Here is a 19,929-nt window from a genome sequence, read left to right on the forward strand (position 1 = left end):
TTGGGAATACTGAAGATAGCAACAACAGATTACTACCTACCGGTGGAAAAGTATAAATAGCAATTTTAGCTGCTAGTGATTCTGAAATTGCCCTTAACTTTGTCCTTCTAAAAATGCTCCAAGAATTACGTTTTGCAAATCCACAGATTTACTATCCATATTCAAGTCATTTACGTGGACAAAGAATGTAGCCTGCGGTATCAGTACAAAGGATGTTATAGCCATCAAGCCATCAGCCACTGAAGCCACCCCCAATGCTGCACCCTGAGGGGATTCAGGATGGAGAAAACAGGATACTGGCCCTAGATAATTAAAGTGCATATCAAGGGAATGATTTCCATGAGACCAGATTCTTGCATCTCACCATATATAGAAAAGTGCTAAATTTATTTAATTAAGATGTCTAGTTTCTTTAATTAACAGTAATCTTTGGATGTTCCAACTACCTGGGTTTTTTTTTTTTTGCAAGAACCCCTAAATATCCTGTGCCCTCCCTTACCTCTTCGGAACAGTCCCTCAGAGCTATCTGAGAGGTTGTCTCCTGATTTAAGTCCTCAGTATGTCCTCCAAATAAAACATAATTCTCAACTTTTAGGTTGTGCATTTTTTTTCAGTCAACATTTAATTGTATGGCTCACGTAGGTACTATGCCTAGATGTAATGGGATGAGCTGTAAATTATTAAAACTAGATAAATTCTGTCAGCTCTACCACTAGCTGAGATCAGGCTTTCATCTCTGGATACTTCTGTCATAGACCATGGTAGATATGGGGTCTGTGTTGGTCTTAAAATTATTCTTAGAATTGTGGGGACTCATTCATTCTTTCAGCAAATTTTATTGCTTATATTCTATGTGTCAGTTATAGTGCTGGGTCTTGAAATACAGAAGTCAACACACGAAAATACAAGGATAAAACACATTTTCTACCATATTAACTTTTTTCATTCATTAATTCATCCCTAAATCATTCAACACGCATCTTCTTATTGAATACTGATGAGGGGTCAAATGCTAGGCTAAACACTGAGTATATAACTGCAAATGAGATGGATAGGCCCTGATTTTGATGTCACTACTATCTTTTGTCCTGCCATATAATGGCACAGCTTCATTATTCCCTTTACCCTAAGTTTTTATCACAAATTGCTAATAAAAATAAAACTGTTAGTGGAGTTTCAACATGCATAGGTAAATGAGAACACAGAACTCCCCTTTCGCATGCCCCATTCTTCTCCTTCTAACTGCCTATGTGAACCCACTTTGTGCCAAGACCAAGAATTTGTGCCCCAATAAGAACCTAGCTGATTTCCTCACACTGACAGGGGCTATTACTCACTTAGAAGACATGATGCTTAATTTTGATAAGCAACTAGAAGACCATGGAGACAACCTATAAAAATGATTTGTCTTGGGAGAAAATACTAAAAAGGGTTAATGTGCTGTTCCACATGTCTAACCTCCTGGGATTAAACCACAGGCACCAAGATCACCAAGTGTACTTGGCAACAATGAGCTAAAAAATGAAAAAACAAAAAGCATCATACTGTTATTGTATTCATTTTCCCCCAAGGCACTCTCTGATAAACACCACAACCTCTAAGGGAATTGAGAACAGCTTCCTTGTGGGGTAGGTTAGATATGCATCTTTTTCCAAGCAGTTATATCATATCCAGCTATCAGCACACCTTATTTAAGGTGATTGTAATGTATGAGATTAAATGTTCCTACCTGATTGGAAACCTTCTTGTCCTCAATTCATTGGCTATACTGGATTATTTTTCTTGGGTCAGACTTCCAGAATTCTACCAGAAATCGTTCCTTTGGGGAAACCAGGCCTTCCCAGAAACTCAGGAAACTGAAATGGAGACAGCAAGAGAGAAGGAAATTATTTGGACATATAGACCTCAATTGTTTGGTTTTAAGTAAACGTCCCAGCAAACATCTTCTACATGGTATAATAACTTCAGAGAAATTCACAGTTTATAAGTTTGTGTACTCATAAACTGAACATATTATGATAAGAGTACAGGTTGCATTTTGTGTCTTCAACTCAAGCAAAGACTTCAAAAAAGGCCCAGTTATCCTTTGTTCATTAAGACACAAAGAGAGGGCAAAAAGGGCAAGTTTCTAAGTCTTTTTCTTTAAAATTTACTTCCTTTCTTCAGTCTTCATCAAGATCTCCAGGAAATTAACTTTACTAAAGTTAATTATTCATAAAATAAACATACGAACCTGCAGAAGACTATCTCACAGGGGCCTGTAATGTACAATATCCATCGCATACATGCACCATGAGCTTGTCTTTTCTAGCACTGGCATACACAAAACTCTGTGTGTGTGTGTGTGTGTGTGTGCACATGTGTGTCTTTTTAGTGTGATGGAGCCATAGGGAGAAAATAAATCTATTGGCTGCAATTCAGTGATGTAGAAAGATTTAAGGGTAAAGGAAAAGGCTACATCAAGTGAAGCAATAAAGTCATGAGGTTGTGCTTCCATAATAATAACAATAGCAGTCTTCTGTAACCAAGGGAGCAGGCCCCTCAAATTATAGTCACACCTGTTAGACCATCTGCCCATAAATTTCACACTATCATTAATGGAAAACAAATGGCACTGTCTCTCCTTCCCTTTATCCATTGGCTATTCTCATAGAAACGATTTTTCTCTTCAAGGTCGTGCTTTTTCCTATCTGTTTCAAAATATTAGGATTTAGGAGGGGTGATACATAATGTGCCATGCCTTGGTACTTGTACCAGTGATGGCTCTGTAAGGAGCACTGGATTGTTAGGAGGCTATAAATTGAATTCCCCTAGAAGCAGAACCTGAGGCAATAATTTGAATGCCAACTGTGCATCTGGGAGGTGCTTCCAGAAAACTCAGAAGTGGAGTGGGAATTGAGAATGGAGCCATGGAAGGAAGCCAACAGAGGTGCATTACTGAATCAATTACTCCTGCAGGAAACTGCTGTCAGTACTTCAGGGGAGTTCTGTGAAACTCTATAGAACATGTCTCAGAGTTATCCCAAGAATTGGTGAGAAACTTGAAGTACTTATCTTCCAGTCCCCTCTGTCCTTGGTTGAAAGCTACACCCAGATACATTAACTCCTGTACATTTCTGGCCTGCCCTAAGGTGGATAATTGCAGGTGGTAGCATGAATCTATCAGCATATACTGGAATGATGAGTGCTGGGGAGATATGAGTGGAGCATTGAAACCATCTAATACAGTGGGGGCAGGAGATATTAATTATTGGCTTGCAAGTCCAAATGGTAACCTTAAATTCCTGGGTTAATGGTTTTACTTTGAGGTATTTAAGCATGATGTATGAGTAAAAATTTCCTCTATTAAATCAAGTTGAAGATCCTAAGTCCCTAATCTTCTGGAAAACTGTGGGTATCTTTTTAACAGATTTTTGAAAAGTAACATGATTAAGATTTCAAACTGAACATTCATTCATTCACTCATTCAACAAACATTTATTGAACACCTAAAGTAGGCCATGGGTTAAACTAGGCACCAGTGTTACTGTTACTAAAATCATTATCATGCCACCTAGAAGTCAATGTATTGTGACACTCAAATAAGAAAATCCATAGTTACCGTAAAAATTATTACAGAGTGCTATAGGAAGACACAGTAAGACCTTAATTCATGCTGTGGACAGTAGTATATGGGGGATATCAGTAGGGCTTCCTGTAGAAGGCAATGGAAATGGACATGTAACATGAAGGAAGGGTGAATTTTTGAGGAAAAGAGAAGATAAATTCATGTTTGCCAGAAAATGAATGGTTAAGGATCAGTCCAGAAAGGAGTTCCATTCATAATCAGTATAAGAAATGTCACTGGGGCTTCCCTGGTGGCGCAGTGGTTGAGAGTCCGCCTGTCGATGCTGGGGACACGGGTTCGTGACCTTGTCCGGGAAGATCCCACATGCCGCGGAGCGGCTGGGCCCGTGAGCCATGGCTGCTGAGCCTGCACGTTAGGAGCCTGTGCTCTGCAACGGGAGAGTCCACAACAGGGAGAGGCCCGCGTACCGCTAAAAAAAAAAAAAAAAAAAAAAAGAAAGAAATGCTCACTGGAGTGTAAGAAAAGAAGACAATGGAGAGGGTGGTAGAAGCCAGACCATGAATGGTCCATGTATGTATACTAAGTGCTATGGTGTAGTCTTTGTGTTCCCCTCCAAATTTATACATTGAAATCTTAATTTCCGGAGGTTATAGTATTAGTAGGTGGGGCCTTTGGGAAATGATTATGGTATTAGTGCTCTTATACAAGAGACGCCCCAGAGCTCCCGAAGCTCTTCTGCCATGTGAGGTTACCATGAGAAGTCTGTGACTCAGAAGAGGGCCCTCATCTGACCATACTGCCACCCTATTCTTGCACTTGCAGCCTCCAGAACTGTGAGAAAAAAATGCCTGTTGTTTATGAGCCACCCAACCTGCACCATAATCTTACAGCAGCCCAAAAGGACAAAGAGAGTTTGGATGTGAGATTTTACTCCAAGAAAGATGGGAATCCATTGAAGGATTTTAACTGGTAACTTAGAAGAAAGAAAAGTTTCATAACACAATCAGGTATTTTTATAAGAAAAAGTTGTTTCATTTTCAGAAAGATCACTCTGGAAATACTGTGACTAGATTTTTGGAGATGGGTGATGGCAGTCCCGGATATAGAAAGATGAGTTAGTAGCCCATTAATGTAAGTCAAACAAGAAAGTGGATATAAAAAGTGTGAATTTGTGGCTGAGCGTTCTTTTCTTTTAGCACTTGAAAAATGTTATGTCCATGCTTCTGACTCCAGAGTTTTAGACAAGAAATATGCTGTCATTGGAATTGGTGTTTCTCAATAAGTAATGCATCGTTTCTGCCTGTCCACGTTCGAGATTTTTTTTGTCTCTACTTTTCAGAAGTTTAATTATGACACGTCTTGGCAAGGATATCTTTGCGTTTTTCCTCTTTGGGTTTGCTCAGATTCTTGAATTTGTGTTTATGTCCTAAAAAATTGGGAACTTTTTAGTCATGATTTCTTTGAATACTTTGTCAGTCCTACTTGCTCTCTGTTTTTATTCTGGAACTTTGATGATATGAATGTTAGTGCTTTTGTTACTGTTTACACGTTCTTGAGATCCTGTTCTTTCTCCCGTCTCTATCCCTCAGTCTATTTTTCTCTGTACATGTGGTGGATTGTATTGATCTCTTCTAAGTTCATGATTCTATGCTTTGTAATCTCCACTCTACTCTTGAGCAAAGCTTTTTGATTGTTGTATTTTTCAGTTCTACTGTTCTCATTTGTTTTTATTGTTATAGCTTCTAGTTCTTTGTTTACATTTTCTATTTTTCCCATTTCTGTCAAGGAACACATAATTGCTAATTGAAGCATTTATGTGACAGCTTATTTAAAATCCTTGTCTGATCATTTCAATAGATGTTTTATCTCAGTGTTGGTGTATGTTTATTGTCTTTTCTCATTTATTCTGTGATTTCCTGGTTCTTAGTGTCATGAGTATTTTTCCATTGTATTCTAAACATTGTGAGTTATTATATGACTCTGCATCCCATTTAATTTTATTATTACATTTTAGAAGGAAATCATCCTATTTGAGGTGTAGTATGAGGACTGGGGGGTTACATACAGATTTCCATTGGGCCCTACTGACAATACCCCAGCAAAAGTGGGCACTTACATTGCCACACTGCAGACAGATCAAGTAGAAGTTCAGCTATCCTATGGCCTTTCTGACACCTTCCCCCAAAAGTGGGAACATTAGTATCATTGTGTTGCCTTTTAGTAGGAGTGGAAGTTCATCTCCCCAGTAGATTTCTTGACACCAGGGGAGGGGAGAAGTGAAGTGTTTGCTGTCCTTCCTCCCACTTCATTCCTTCTTGTTGATGCCGGGTGTGGGTAGAGGGTCAGCTATGTGCTTGCCCCACTGACACCAAGGTAAGAGGAAGAGAACTGCCAACTAGCCTTGCTTGTGCCATCTCATTCTGTCTTACTGCCTCAGGATGGTTATGGGGATTCAGCACCCCACTGGGTCTCACTGACACCATATGTTGGGGGTTAGTGGGGTGCCTACTCCCTCCAACCTGTAACACCCTATTCTTATTGATGTCAGGGTGAGACGGAGGCTAAGTCCCACCATTGGACCCCACGACTGTGTGAGGGCAGCCCAGTGTTAAGTAGCCTGTCAGCACCACCTTTTAAAGTCTGTTTGCTAATGGAAAGGGGTGGAGGCTCAGCTCACCACTGGACCACACTGAAACAACCCTGGTGGGGAATCAGAGCGCTGGCTCTTCTGGAGGGCAGGACTGGGGTGGTGTGGAAGATCAAATCCTACCTTGGCCCAACTGAAACGACAGGACATAGGGGATGGGTGCAATATTCCACTGGCACTTGGCTCGAGTAGTGTGTATATTCCACTGGCACTTGGCTCGAGTAGTGTGTATATTATTGCCCAAATGGTCTTCTGTCTTTAGCAACCCCTTTCCTCATACTTTGGCTAGGGGGAACAGGGTTTTGTGTTTTTTTCGGAAGCTTTTTTGTCTGTTGTTCTGTTGGTGGTTATTGATTGGGGGTTCCTGTAATACCCTCTCCAGGATGTATGGGAAGCAACAGGAAACACAGGGGACTCATCACCATGTTATTCCTCAAGTCCCAAAGTCCCTAGTTAAGTCTGCCTTCTCATTTCCACCTTTCAGCGTCTTCCTATGTTTGTTTGTTGTTATGTTCAGGGTTTTAGTTTTAAGTGGGAGAACCTGGGAGAAATGGGCTACTTCATCTTCTTGGAAGCAGAGGTCTGGAGGCCTACTGATGTTAAAAAGTACTGCTGATTGTAAATTAAAATTTGATGATAAACACCTTGCCCTTTAAGAATTATTCTGCTAGATGATGTGGCTTCCCAAAGTTGCTACAATTTGATTTTCATACTTCTAAAAGTCAAGTATTTTGCTGGAGTTGAAATTTAAAGATAAGCAAGAGATGAGGCTAAGATGATCTATGTGGTAACAGATTAAAGTTGGAAACATCAATATACGTTCATGTTTAGCTTAATATTGCTTCATATTACCTTAATACACATGGTTATGTAGAGAGATACTTATAGATATGTGCCTATACATGGGTCATGTACACACATATTATCTCTTTGCTCTGTCAGCTGAGAAGATCTAGAAGCAATGACATCCGAGCAGCAATTAGCACACCCCACACCCAGATCCTGCTGTCTAATACCGTTCTCCACTAAAAAGACCTAGTTATCCTTGAAGAAATAGCTGATTCTAGGACTGGGGCAGTAAATATACAAGATTTATAGACAAGACCATCTTATAGTGTCAGAAAGTTCCAAAAAAATATATAGGATGGGGATACCTCAGAGTGGCACAAGAGCCAACTGAAAAGAGTTCACAAGGGCCAGGACTAGAGCAATTTGAGGAACAAAGTAACTAAAGTAGAATTAGATTATAACCCAAAGTATAAAATAAAAATCCATGAGTTCTTCTGATATAAATAAATAATTGGATGCATAAATAAATGCAGGAGAATAGATAAATCTCCAGTGCAAATGAATTCCAAATAGTTTATGTAGTACTCCATCTGAAGCATAACTCCCTATTCCTTAGTTGTGGGCTGAGCATATTGACTTCCTTCCAAAAAGTACAGCATGAAAATGGGAAAACAGTAATCTTACGATGGAGAAACCTGAAAAACACTACCATAGCCTGGTGATCAAGGTCAACCTCAGCATTCATAATGCATATTGATACATCGTACACTTGATGTGATCTTACAGAATGACCCTTCTACTCTGTGGTCTTCCTCCCCAAAACACATAATCCCAATATTATCATGAAAAATGCATCAAACAAATTCTAGTAGTGGGTATCCTACAAAAAACTAACTACTCAAAATTGTCAAGGTCATCCAAGGAAAATATGAGAAGTTATCAAACCCAAGAGGAGCCTAAGGAAACATGGCAACTATAGGTAATGTGATGTTTTGGATGAAATCCTGGAATAGAAAAAGGACATTATGGTATGCATAATAGTCCACTGCCAAATCCATTAATCCATTAGCATTTGCACTGATCTTTGTATTCCCTTTTACTACAGGAGTTAAAGTTAAAAGTCCATGTGCACTACAGATAGCATTTCATTTTCTCTCATCTTCTCAAGTACTTCACAGCACTGCATTTTCTACAGCCCATCTACTCCTTATGAATGATTCTTGCCAAAATTCAACCTCATTCTAGACTAGTAACTCCAACTTAAAATGTTAAAAACTATACGTCCAACATGAAAGCCTCCCTCCTCCCCTAATCCCTGCATATCTTCTTTAGCCAATTCATGTCTGAACTTTTCAAAATTGTTATCTTCATATATTGTTTCCATTTCCTCACGTCCCATTTACTCTATAAGTTACATCCATCTGACTTCTCTCACCGTAATCTCTTTGCCCACTGTCCTGAAATTTTACTTATGAAGGTCACCAGCGATCTCCATGTCAGTATAGCCAACGAATAGTTTTTGTCCTATTTCTAGGCTCTTTCCTTCTTTAAAAAAGAAAAAGAAAAACAAAACCCGTTTTTTTTCTTCTATGCTTTTACACTCTCATCATCTTCTGTCTTGGTATATTTTACTGGCTTTCTGTGTTTAATCTGATTTCTAATATTCTATTAGTTTCCTTTATCTTGAGTGGAATAAACCAGTATATGAAGGATTATTCTCAACAGCTAGTTCTCATAATAACAGTACTAGGAGCAGCAGTCAATACTCTGTAATGCTTATCATGTGCCAGACACTATTCTAAGACACTGTTTAAATACATATATATAGACACACACAAATATATATGAGGTTTTCCTCCTCATAGGCCTATGAAATAAGCCTATTATTATACCCATGTTACAAATGAGAAAACTGAGGCAATGAGAGGCCAAGGTCCCATGATCAGTACATGGTGAAGCCCCGCCTGCGTTGATGCTGGAACTTTAGAGTAGACAGGATAAATAATGTCTCACAGATTGGCCTTAAAAGTGAGCAACATTCAATTAATGACTTGCTAAGTATCAGAAAAAAATGGAACATTTTAAATTGAATGGGAACTACTGAGTCATGTATCAGTAACTAAGAATGACTCTTATTGAATGAAATTATTTTTCATTATTCTTTTGAAAGAAGAATATTCTTGTGTAAGTGTTTCACAGTTGTTTTTTCATTCACATATTTATTCAGTTATTGGACCCACATTTCCTACACACCTTCTATGTGCCAGTGTCTGCTGCCAGCTGTTTTGCAAAATCAGAAGAAAAGGAAAGGTAATTCCTTCTCACCATTGCCTCAGCCAGTATTTCTTCTGTAATTAAAATTGAAAGCTTTCCCCAACAGGTTCTCAGAGGCTCTCCCAGAGAAACAGATTTCTCTTTTCCTGTATAATTAAGCACAAATTGTAAGGTGCAGGGCTTGGCCATAGAGGGATGGATGGTCAGAGGTGTTCCGTGCAAGGCTGGGGGACGCTTTTGTGTTTGGTTAGCTGTTAGGAAATGCTAATTTCCTTTTCTCTTGCCATTAGGCACTAATTCCCTGCTGTGCCAGAATTTTTTTGCAGGCTGGGGCCAGAAAGGTGAAGGGAGCTGTACAGCCCAAATGCCACAGAATCACCTGCACCAGGAAACTGCTGCTGGGCCAGGAAGGTGATTGTTCACCCAGCGTTTGTGCCAACAATGTACCTCACAACTCCTTTTCTTCTCGTCCTTGGGAGCAGGCCTAAGAGTAGGTACTAAATTCGGTCTCTGACTGTCTCAGGTGGCTAAGCGTGTACCCTACACACGAGGTTCCAATAGCAATTAAGCATCTAATCAAAATCTCCTAGCTCAGGAACAAAAGCCAAGGCTTAACTCTTTCCTGGGCTGCTGACTGCAAGGAGATCCGTGTTGCCTGCCCGTCAGAGCCACGTGTCTGCGTCCCCACATCTACTGCTCTGAAGGGGAGACAGCCCACAGCAAGCTCCCAAGCCCTACAGCACAGATACCCTGAAAGCTCGCGGAGGCCAATGTGTGTTCCTTCTGCTTCTCACAAACACAAGGCAAAACGGGCTGCACCCACATCACCCTAACACCTCTGCCTCTGCAGGTCTCATCCCAGAAACGCCCTTTCCTTTTAAAGAACCAGGTGGCCAGAACTGTGACCACAGATGACAATTTTTCTGCCATTTTATTTTAGCCCTATGCAAAGAGCCTCTAGCGTGGCCCTATGACTCTGTTCGCCTGGTGTTGACACCTTGTATGATCACCACCTCCCTCTGAGCATAGACAGGACCTGTGACTTTTTTCTAAACAATTGAGTATGGCAAAGGTGAAGGGGTTTGGCAGATGTTATAAAGGTCCCAAGTCAAAAGGGTAAATCAAAAAGGAGATTATCCTGTGTGGCCTTAATCAGGTGAAAGCTCATAAAAGAGGCACCGGGCCTTCTACAGGCCAGAGACCCTCCTTGCTGGCTGAAGCAAGCAGCCACACCGAAGAAGCCCACAGGGAGGAACTGCATTGCCTCTAGGATCTGGGGTGGCCTCCAGTGACAATCAGCAAAAAGCTGGGGACCCCAGTCTTGGAGCAACCAGGATATGAATTCTGCCAACGACCTGAATGAGCATGCAAGTGCATTCCCCCCCAGGCTGATGTCCACATGAAAATGTGGTCCACCCAACACGTTTATCAGAGCCTGGTGAGACCCCAAGCAGAGGACCCAGTGCCTGGACTCCGGACCCATAAAACCTGGGTTGTTTTAAGCCACTCATTTGTTACTCAGCAAACAGATAACTAATACAATTCCTAAGCATTCAGATCCTACATTTTTAAATGACTGGTGACTCAGCTGTATTGCAGCCATGGTCTTCATCATTAATATCTTCAAATCACCAGCCAATTAATATATTCCTTCTATGCATTGCCCCTTGGGTCAATGGTGCATAGTTTTTGAGACCATTGAGCTCTTGAGGTCTTCTGTCAATCATTTCTCATTTCTTCTCAACCTTGCCTTTTTAGTCACTGAGAGCCCATATTGCAAAGAAAGATCTTAAAGTGAGTAGAAAACTACATTAAACAAAAAGATATGGATCCTATGCTTGACACACAAATATTACAAAAATATATTCTTTTTCTTTTAATCAAGCCTTCACATGCACAAAGAGAACATCATATTTTATTCCTGCTTGTCTTAAGCCTCATGAAGCCTTCAGTTCATAAACTTCTAGAAAACTTTCAAAGTTCTCAACAAATATGTTTTGTAGTTCAGATCATTTTAGAAATCAACTGCCATAGACCAATAGGATGTTTTCCCCATGGAGTTTGACAAGCTGAACCTATTTATATGGAAGAGCGGGCCAAGAAAGGCTAGGATACATCCAAAGACTCCAAACGCCAGATATGAAGAATTATTATAAAGTGATACTTTATAGTATATTATAAAGTATGATGTTGGCACAATGATTTAAAAAATAATAAACCAACAGAATAAAAAGAGGTGCCCAACACAGGCCCATGCATGTATTGAAATCTGATATATGGAAGATGGGACATTACAAATCAGAGGGGAACAATGTTCTATATACTGAATGGTACCCCATGATAGGTTCCCAATATAGGGGTGGGGGATAAATAAAACGGAAGAAATCGTCATTTAGGAATTTAGTTAACTACCAAACAATGAAAAGAAAAAGAGGTTAAAAAAAGGTATAAGCCACTATTTTTAAACTATAACACAGTAAACAGTTATATAAATCATGTTATTCATTGTGTTTTGCAATCATTCATCATTTTAAAACAATCTAGGGTTAAGAGAGGCTGACTGACCTTTTAAAATATATTAATTACTGCCTATGATTCAGCTCTTAAAAATATATGCTTAATTTGTGATTGAGAAAGGGGATTCATTTTATTTTTTTTTATTTTTTTTTTTTGCGTTACATGGGCCTCTCACTGTTGTGGCCTCTCCCGTTGCGGAGCACAGGCTCCGGATGCACAGGCTCAACAGCCATGGCTCACGGGCCCAGCTGCTCCGCGGCATGTGGGATCTTCCCAGACCGGGGCACGAACCCGTGTCCCCTGCATCGGCAGGCGGACTCTCAACCACTGCGCCACCAGGGAAGCCTGGGATTCATTTTAAAAAATAGCTTTAACATGCCTTTGGCCTAACAAAAGCCAAACATGGGATGTATTTCAAAATCATAGGATTATGAAGATTGGACGCGAGCATGATGAAACAAGATTGGTCATGAATTGATAAGTACTAAAGCAAAATAATGGGCACCTAGGGATTTATTATGTATGTGTGTGTTTGACATTTTCCATAACTAAGAAAGTATTTTAAAAAAGGAAAGAAAAAGAGTGTTTGGTAAAGCATCTCAAGTAAGAAAGTTAAACAATAAGTCCCCTACATACAAATGAGTTCCATTCCGAGAACGCGTTCCTTAAGTCCAAATTGTTTGCAAATCCAACAAAGTTAGCCTAGGTACCCAACTAACAACTCGGCTATATAGTACGGGACTGAAATAGGTTTATAATACTTTTCACACAAATAATACATACAAAACAAACAGAAAAAATAAAGAAAACATTTTTAATCTTACAGTACAGTACTCTGAAAAGTACAGTAGTACCAGCTACTTTACCTATGCTTTTACGCTTGCTTCTGGACAGCCTGGGCTTGAAATAAAGATACTGTACTACTGTCCTCTATACAGTTCTGTAAACTACACAAAAGCACAACCACTCGTAGAAGATGCATGCACGTGACAATTTACCCCAGACACTTGAACTTACGTGATTGGACATGCGAATGCATGTTTGCATCTTTGAAAGTTCACAACTTGAAGGTCTGTATGTAGGGGACTTACTGTACAGAACTTGTGTGCTATTATTTTAAGAAAACACACATGTATATATGTGCATATATATGTGTATATATAGGCATAATAAAATGTGCATAAAAAGTTATGTTATATATATACACACACACACACACACATATATATACGCATATATACATAATTAACATAACTTTTGGGGGCAGGCAAGTCTACATTCTTACACAGTCATGTTACAGGTGAGGATCCTGATCTCTCCTGGGTGGTTATCTTCTGTTTGCCCTCCCAGGTCCCCTCTCCACCCTTCTCTGGTGAACTGGAAGGGTGAGGTTGACAGGATCCCAGCGCCTGAGACTTCTAGCTGGGTCTGGGCCATGGAGAGCATCAGAGAGATGTGAGGGAGGGAGGGAGGAGGAAAGTGAAGGCAGGGGATTTGTTTCCCTGGCTTTCTCCCTGCTAGATAGCCTCCAAGTGGGCTAACTATGACCTTTTACTGAAGGTTACTGTACCTCTCAAGAAGACCAATTCTCCAGGGGTCCTTTTTCTGCTGGGGTCCTGAAACTGATCCCTCTCTTCTTCCCTTTGGACATAGAGATTGTCTCAGCTCAGCTGCTCCTAGCCCCAGATTGCTGCACAATCCCTCCTATGGGGCTGTACTCACACCCTTGTAACAGTTTTGTGTGCCATCTGTTATCTATTAGGACCCTAATTACCACCCTCTTCATTAAACAATAGATGGTACACAGTTATTATAAATAGAGATGGGGAGATTATATTATTCTCTACATTTGCAAATCTTTCCAGTATTGCAGTTATGTCCTAGGTGATTCCCAAACTGGACACAGCAGACACAGGAATAAAGGAAAAGAGAGATGTGCAATTGGGGGTTATCAACTAGATACTTACTGGTCCACAAACCAGTTCCTTTTGCTAATAGACATGGAGGCAACTGAGAAGACAGTCCTTTCTCTGAAAAGCCCCAATTGTGAGAGCAATTCAGCTCTTCTAACTTTCCCTATATCTGAACCTAGACTCAGTGCTATAGGACTATTAGAGCACATCAAATATTGCACTATAGTTACCTGGATACATGTATTTATCTCCTCCAGTAGGCTGTGAGCAATTCAAGGAAAAGAGTCCGTCTCATTCAACTTTATATCCTTGCCATCTAGCACAGTGTCTGGCATATAACAGACACAGTAAATGTTAATTGAATGAATAAATGCCTGCTTGAATAAATGAATGCCAGTGGGGCCAGTGTGTTCCATAGCAGGGCTCTAAACAGAGGCTCTTCTCACCTTCCAGTCGCCATCTGGCTTCCAAAAGCAGCACCAAATCCAAATGTGACCTTGGTACCATGGAATAAAGAATCTTTCTCATCTGAATCACGCTGGCTACATCTGCCTGGCTACAGTCAACATAAGGTCTTGAGGCTGAGACACACCTTCATTTGTTAAAAGGGGGAGGGGAGCAGATGGCAAATGAAGGTACTCAAGCTCATTAATTCCTAATGGAGTTGTCCTCCTGGATGTAATTAGAACAACAAGAAGAGCCAAAGGAGGAGGGCTTGGGAAATAAAGTAGGCAGCTGGAAGAGGTTTATGAACGGTATAAACCCTCAGGGAGCTTTCCATCAGAGAGAATAATAATGTCCACACTTCACAATGGCATAGTTCTCCTCAACCAGCAAAACACATCTGCATACATTATTTCAATAGCGTCTCAGGAAATGATTGTAAGACACAGAGGAGAGTTTTATTTTTCCAATTGTGTAAATTTAAAAAGTTAAACTTCTCCTCAGAGAAGTTAAGCCACCTGCCCTGAGTAACATGGCTAGAAAGTTATAGAATAAGGATGGATCTCAAACATTCTGACACTGAATTTGGTCTCCATCCATTCCATGGCTATAAATGGAGAGAGTGACCTTCAGACCAATTCTAAAAAGCATGTGACACTCCACCCAGCCCAGCTATTCCACAGCATGCTCTTTTCTTCCATGCCCACTACCAATCACTTAAAGACAACCAGTTGCCTTCTATTTTTGATTGGCAAGTGGGACACAGAAGTTCTTATGAGCCTAGAGTTTTTATTTCTTTATGTCCCCATGGAAGACCTCAAGCCAAGAGAGAAGGGAACTCTTCCTATTAGACCTGGTTAACTGACTCCATTTCTTCCCACTGTTCCCAACACAAAATAAACTTATTCAAATATGTAGTTGCATTGAAATTGAGAATTACATATTGTACTTTGATCTTATAGGAAGTGTGCAGCATAAATCTGAGATATCAGCATTAAATGCAGAGACTTTATAACTAAGGGCTTGCTAGTAAGCCTGGGTTTTCATACTCAGGTCAGTCTACCCAAAAAGAAGTACGTTACTTGAAAATTGACTCTTTGCATTAAAGTAAACTTGCCCCTTAAAGTCTTCTTCTTCCTCTCTCAAAGACACACAGCTGACTTAGTTCAGAAGCAAGCTGAAAAGAGTAAGGAAGATGTTCTATTTAACCAGCATCAATTGCTTATAACTCTCCTGTTCTCAGCATCTTTTCCCCCCAAGGAAGCATTCAGCCAACATTTTTATTGGACTGATGCCCAGATTGCTCCATTAATTCATGCAACTACCTTTGTTGGAGTGCTCCAGGCATTATTACTCATGAATCCTACAGAGCACAAATATATCTCTAGAAATACTGTCATTTGTGTTACATATGACCTTAAAGCATCTTCATAAATTATACCTTCAAAGCAAACTAGAGAGCACTGAAGTCTTTTGCTATGTTAGTCATCTTAGTTTCACTAGACCCATTGTCTTTTCTTTACATATGCAATGTGACTAAATTGGTTTTACTGATCTGGGTCCTTCAGATTCATCAACTTTATCTTAAAGTGTATAAGGTATATGATCTTTAAATCTGTAATGGCATCTTTCTGCTCTGTGGGTTTCATTGGTTCAAACTTATCTTCCAATTATGTCTTCCTGAGATGTATTCTAGCTATGATGGGGGCTTCTAGGCTGTGGTTTGTTTCTGGTACTGTATCTATTAAGTAATCAAACCAGAAAAACAACAAAAATTGTGCTTTGGCTTCATATACATTAGACCATTTAACATGAAACCTGTCCATTTTCAGAGATTTGGGCAACAAATATAGTCACTTAATTATTAAATTAGTTAGCTTATCCTAAACAATTGTCAGTAGCCCACCATGGTAATAAGAAAGTTCTTTCTCAAAATAATTACCATTTGATTTCCAATTGCTTATAAAACGAGCACTGTTTTCTACCCCCAAATTTCCATGAAATCTTTTAATAAATATTCTTGTTTCATATTAGGAGTTTAAATGAATAAAGCATTATTCACATAAAAGAAATAAGTACTTTGATCTACTACATTATTTTCAAAAGGAAAGTAGAACTACAATGTATGATGATATCCTGAACATGATCTGGGACACAAAAAAATCAGTATTATCTGTGAAACCCTGAGCAAAATTTCTCTCCTTTGCAGACAGAAAGCAACAATGTCATTCAGCTATTTACATATGGCCCAGATACTAATGAGGAACTGTTTCCTGCTTTCTGTGAAGGAAAAGTGAACTATGAATAAATATCACTGGGGTCATTATCACCTGCACACACAGGTAACTGGTGGCTTGCAACAAAAGAGTGTCAGAAGCAAAATGGATCTGTAGCAGGAAAATCTGTCTTAAGGCATGATTGGGGGTAAAAGACTAACTGTGGATAAATATTTGTGGTGCCTGGCAAAGCTCTCCAAGTTCCAAGATGACGAAAGACCTTTCACACATATATGGAACTTTCCATGAGAGTTCTAGAGCCTTTCAACCTCAGAATATATCTGGCCTATCCTCTTTTCAAAAGGTAAACTGACAGGATCTTGGAGAAATGGGAGTTGAGCCTACTCTTAGAGATCTTCAGAGAAGAGGAATTTCAGCTTCCTGGCTTAACTATGTTGCTTCTATCTAGTTTATTTTTATTTTTTTTTTTGCGGTACGCGGGCCTCTCACCGCTGTGGCCCCTCCCGTTGCGGAGCACAGACTCCGGACGCGCAGGCCCAGCAACCATGGCTCACGGGCCCAGCCGCTCCGCGGCACGTGGGATCCTCCCGGACCGGGGCACGAACCCGCGTCCCCTGCATCGGCAGGCGGACTCCCAACCACTGTGCCACCAGGGAAGCCCTGTCTAGTTTATTTTACATGGCACACTTATCATGCTTAAAAATCAGCCCAAGTCCACCTGTTATTTTTTTTTTAGCAGCATTCACTCATTTATTCAATAATTATATACTGAGCACCTCTTATAGTCCAGGCACAACTTTACTAGCTGGGATTCAAGAGAGAACAAAAGAGACCATAATTCTTCCTCTTGTCGTCTTTATTATTCTAGCAATAAACTGTTCAATTCCCAGTAACATCCTTATTTCTTGTATGAAATTGGGTCAACTTCTTTGACCAAAGCTAGTTTTGTTAGAATTTAATTCCTGTAACAAAAAATTCAGCGACATGAAAACCAACATTAGATTTGTACTCACAATTTGACAGCATTTGGGGCTGGTTCTTTTTTATTATTTGTCATTCTCATGTTTCCTAGAGGTGTACCCTGAACTGAAGAACAGTTTCCCTCCATCCTGGAAGGATACCAGTTCAACCGCATACACATCCCTGAGGGACACAGGCGGAATGTGAAGAAAGAGGGGGCCTAGCCAGCCATATGGCCTATTCAACATTGGGGAAAAATGGAATTTCCTTTACATCAAGTTTCCTAGGGAGGATATAGGGAAAGCTTGTACAGAATTACCACTCCAGCTAATCTGTAGCTCTTGCTACTACTACCATTGTCCTTTGACCTCACATACATTAGAATACTTGGTCCTCACAGCAACTCCATGAGGAACAGATGAGAAAACAGGCTGGCAAAGGTAAGTGACTTGTCTACAATTAACAGCTCTGACAAATGGCGGTGCTGAAATTCAAACTTATTTCAGGGGTCCGTCTCATGAAAAACCTATGATGTTAGTTATCTAATAAAACCATAGAAAGGGAGGAAAACCTAGGCAGAACACTCTATGACATAAATCACAGCAAGAACCTTTCTGACCCACCTCCTAGACAAATGGAAATAAAAACAAAAATAAACAAATGAGACCTAATGAAACTTAAAAGCTTTTGCACAGCAAAGGAAACCATAAACAAGATGAAAAGACAACCCTCAGAATGGGAGAAAATATTTGCAAATATTTGAAGCAACTGACAAAGGATTAATCTCCAAAGTTTACAAGCAGCTCATGCAGCTCAATATCAAAAAAACAACCCCATCCAAAAATGAGAAGACCTAAATAGACATTTCTCCAAAGAAGATATACAGATTGCCAGCAAACACATGAAAGGATGCTCAACATCACTAATCAGTAGAGAAATGCAAATCCAAACTACAATGACGTATCACCTCACACCAGTCAGAGGGGCCATCATCAAACAATCTAGAAACAAGAAATGCTGGAGAGGGTGTGGAGAAAAGGGAATCTTCTTGCACTGTTGGTGGGAATGTAAATTGATACAGCCACTATGGAGAACAGTATGGAGATTCCTTAAAAAACGAAAAATAGAACTACCATATGGCCCAGCAATCCCACTACTGGGCATATACCCTGAGAAAACCATAATTCAAAAAGAGTCATGTACCACAATGTTCATTGCAGCTCTATTTACAGTAGCCAGGACATGGAAGTGACCTAAGTGTCCATCGACAGATGAGTGGATAAAGAAGATGTGGCACATATATACAATGGAATATTACTCAGCCATAAAAAGAAACGAAATTGAGTTATTTGTAGTGAGGTGGATGGACCTAGAGTCTGTCATACAGAGTGAAGTAAGTCAGAAAGAGAAAAACAAATACCATATGCTAACACATATATATGGAATCTAAAAAAAAAAAAAAAAAAGGTTCTGAAGAACCTAGGAGCAGGACAGGAATAAAGACACAGACGTAGAGAATGGACTTGAGGACACAGGGAGGGAGAAGGGTAAGCTGGGTGAAGTGAGAGTGTGGCATGGACATATATACACTATCAAATGTCAAATAGATAGCTAGTGGGAAGCAGCCGCATAGCACAGGGAGATCAGCTCAGTGCTTTGTGACCACCTAGAGGGGTGGGGAAGGGAGGGTGGGAGGGAGACGCAAGAGGGAGGAGATATGGGGATATATGTGTACGTATAGCTGATTCACTTTGTTATAGAGCAGAAACTAGCACACCACTGTGAAGCAATTATACTCCAATAAAGTTGTTAAAAAAAACATAGAAACGAATTAAACTTTAACCATCATTATTTCATCCTATAGAATGACATAACCCAAGAGAAAAAGATAGAGGTGTTGAATATCACTCATGCATTTTCAGTTCCTTCTGTGAATCTTAGCTACTGTAATAAAAGCATTGTTTTGAGCATTGTTTTATATGCATCCTCATATAAGGCCACACATGCCTGTATCGATTAAAATTTAAAAGAAACAAATATTAACTGCAGATATCTAGTTCACTTACCTTGAACAAAGTAGCTTCAGGTGCTTCCACTTTTGAAGCTGGATAAATATCAGACAGGAACGAAGTTCACTTTAGTTTGGTCCAGGAAGAAAAAAGATTCACAGCTCTGAGAATAAAGAAAGAATCAGACCTTGTCAGGGCATTTGGTTCTAATTAACTAGTGACAAAATGGTTCTACACTGCAACTATGTAAAAGTGGCTGAGTTATTTGAGCTAGGAAAGGTCAAAAACAATGATTATGATCAAGATGTTATTATTGCATATACTTTTGATTATTGGGAGTGAATCTTCCTCTCTTTTCCTCATTAAAATTTTATGGTTTATCAATTTAAAGTTAAGTGAACAATTTAACATTATTTTGATAATGGAGCATATTCCTTGTAAAACATAAATCCCTGGAGGCTTTCTCAATTCCCCTTCTTCTATCCCCACAAAGCTGCCTCTGTCTAGTATTGAGCCATGGCTTTGCTCAAGAAAGCAAAACAAAACACAAATTATCTAGTGGTAGCAATCT

General features: G+C 39.8%; 1 long non-coding RNA gene across 3 annotated transcripts in view; it reads right to left on the bottom strand.

Moving 5' to 3' along the window:
• LOC308619365 overlaps positions 1-19,591 on the bottom strand; it is a 40,853-nt gene extending 21,262 nt beyond the window's left edge. For 2 of the 3 annotated variants that reach the window (XR_014016164.1, XR_014016165.1), the window contains exon 1: positions 1,730-1,871. This is a non-coding gene — a long non-coding RNA (uncharacterized lncRNA). Of the gene's footprint in view, positions 1-1,729; positions 1,872-19,415 lie in introns of those variants that run through there. The other variant, XR_014016163.1, reaches the window with a different exon arrangement.
• Positions 19,592-19,929: the final 338 nt, after the last annotated feature.

This window comes from Mesoplodon bidens (genome assembly GCF_964165515.1).
Source record: "Mesoplodon bidens genome assembly, chromosome: 6".
Classification (NCBI taxonomy): Eukaryota; Metazoa; Chordata; class Mammalia; order Artiodactyla; family Ziphiidae; genus Mesoplodon; species Mesoplodon bidens.